Below are 3,119 nucleotides of genomic sequence, written 5' to 3' on the forward strand. Positions count from 1 at the left end.
TTGACTAGGCCTAAAAAAGGAGATCTTTATGCAATCATTATTTGACTTTCTATTTTTTCAAATATATATTTGCTTGAGCTAAATTGGGGGTAACTTTTTGGTTTTACCAAATTCAAAATGGCTGAAAAGCCTTCCCTCCTCTCTTCCCTCCACTTTTAGGACCCCCCGCCACTTTCTTTCTCTACATTTTCTCTCTAAGATGCCCTCATCTCACTAAAACCCTCTTTCTCTTCCCCTTTCTCACATTTGGACGTGCCATGGCCAAGCATCTCTGATTAGTAAGCTTCCATAACCTCTGCACTTCCAAATGTTGATATCTCACACTCTCTCATCCTCCATGCCTCATCTTTTTATCATTTTTTGCTCTCTCTCTCTCTCTCTCTCTCTCTATCTCTCTCTCTCTCTCTCATGTCTTTTCCACATTGAAGTGCAAAAAATCCCTCTGTCAACCTCCATAGCTTTAGAGCTTACCACTTTCCATTCTTGCATTGTTTAGCATACATATCCCCTACTTCCGTCTACATTCTCTCTCTCTCTCTCTCTCTCTCTCTCTCTCTCTCTCTCTCTCTCTCTCTCTCTCTCTCTCTCTCTCTCTCTCGCGCTCTCTCTCTCTATTGTATTATGCTGCAAAACCTCAATCTACCATCTTCTATGCATCTTGCCATCTTCCTTGTCCTTTCTCCTATTACCTAATCACTATCCATCTATGATCTTCTAATATTTTTTACAACAAAACTTCATTGCACTCTCCTCAGAATACCCTCTCCTCACTCTCGCATTGTGTTCTACAAGAAGCACTTCTCAGCATTGCCTAACCCTAAAGAAAATGCCAATTGAAGATATATCTAACAGAGCACCAAAGTTCAGGTTGTTACATGTAGATTTGGCTACTGAGTATGCTACCATCCGCAGCTCAAAAACAAGTGGTGCGACCAATGTGCCATTGGATACTGTTCGATCATCACAAGGGCAAAAATGTATTGACCTCTGGACGAATGGATTCATATACCCTATTGACCCGCTCACCAATGCTCCACCTCCTTTTGTTAATATCACCTACATTTCTTACGTATGTAGGTGATGGAGCTAATGGACTATTTGGCTATTGTAGAAGGCTTTCTTTTGTTACAGCTCAGGAATCGCATTCAAGAGTGCATTTTAAAGGCTTATGGCATGAGTTGCAGTAGCAACATAAGAAGGACATTGATAGGCTTGAAGAAGTGGTGACAACTGAAAACCTCAGAATCAGGAGCTCCAGAAGAACAACTTGTTGCTTAAGCAGGCCTTTGATATTGAACGAGACAAGATGAATGTAGCCAAACAAGATGCACGAAACAAGCAATAACACCTTGCAAGCCTGAAGAAGCTACCAGTAGGCTTTCGACAAAGGAAAAGAAAGCGTCAGTCCCTAAAAACCTTGGCAACTCTAAGTGGAGCAAGAAAACGACATGTACGAGCAACAAGGTAACTTCTATTCTTGCCATTTTGTTTTGCATGCCATTCTGTTTTGTGAAACATATTGATGTTATTTTGTATTTATGTTCCATGTAGAGATATTGATGGGGATATGATGGGATATGAAGGTGGTGCTGAGGAATGTAGAGCAGGCATATTGAAATATGTTGTTAAGTTATCAGAGCTGCTAGAAGATCAAAGCTGCTAGAAGATCCCACATGCAAAATAGCTAAGCAAATCCGAAACAAAATTTATGGAGAGCTACAAAATATAGTAAGTCCCATATACAGATTATGGATGCATGTGATAGTGCTGGTGTCAGTATTAGGAAGGAATATGAAGCCATTTACAGGATGTTTACACTAGGTCATCATGCTAAAGGACTTCTACGACCCATGCTACCAACTCCATACAGTGTAACCATGGCAAGAAAAAGTGCAAACTCAGACATTGCGAACATGTTAGGTGGCTACTGTCATGTGGAGGATGCTCTGCTTATATGTACTTCTAAGGTATTTGAATACAATAAGTACAACAATGTCTGTATTGATTTAAGGACCCTTCAAAGAGCTATGATTTCTTATTATGGTCTAAGCATTGAGGAGTGCCAAGGTTAGGCTGTGTTTGTGTTAAATCTTGATGAGTGTCAAATTGTAAAAGGATGAAAATTAGAAAGAGTCAGCCTAACACTTATGAACAGGGCTATCAAAGGAAATCCGAAACAGGTTGATAATCTTCTTGACTATAGTGCACAAGCCTTAAATTCCAACACGGGAAGGCAATCTCGGGGGAAAGGATTACTATGGAGTGCAATCAGATAAGAATATATGGTGGTTGTTAGCATTTGAGCTTCCACAGGAGATGAATGATACATTGTGTTGGTACCTTACCCGAACAAGCATCCCAAATGTCATATCATTGCAATCAAAAGGAGAGACTTTGCATGTGGAAGATGTAGGAACATTTACAGTTGAATGGCACATGGCAGGGGATTTAAAGACATTGAAGTGTATGCTAGGATGCAAGCTAGGAGCGAATACTTTTTTTCCATGTATTTATTGCTGCCATTCAAAATCAGAGTATATTGAACACGGCAAAGCTTTCAGGCAAGGTTGCAGCCACCAAGACAACCAAATCTCATGCAAAGGGCAAGAAAAATGTACAACCACCTTCAATGAGTACAACGCAAAACAAAGATCCAAAGAAACCTATGCAATGGGTTAATGGCATTATGAGTTGTAATACCAACTGTCCGCCTAATCGTGATCAAGAAGATATCTCATGGAGCCCTATATTAGAGATTCCACTTTGCCGTGTTCATATTTGCACGCTTCATGCTAGGTTACGCATAATGGACAAATCACTGAAGTTACATATCAATTATGCATGGAATATGGAGCCTAAACAACTTCGCAAAATGAATGCATCAGTAAGTTGGAAGATGTCCTTTCAAGCGTGGGGCTTCATGGTGGTGCTGTAAAGCTAACTAAGGATACTAAAAAGTCACGACCGGGTCAGGATAATCCAAACAAAATATGCATGGGTGGGTCCAAAGCCAGACACCTTCTCTCAAATTATGAGGGGTAAAATAGTCACACAAAATATGAGATATGGAAGGCCATTTGTGAATGCACCACTTATCATGGGAATAATGCAGAGCTTGG

Source organism: Cibotium barometz, chromosome 27 (genome assembly GCF_041138505.1).
Source record: "Cibotium barometz isolate CiBa-2024 chromosome 27, ASM4113850v1, whole genome shotgun sequence".
Lineage (NCBI taxonomy): Eukaryota > Viridiplantae > Streptophyta > Polypodiopsida > Cyatheales > Cibotiaceae > Cibotium > Cibotium barometz.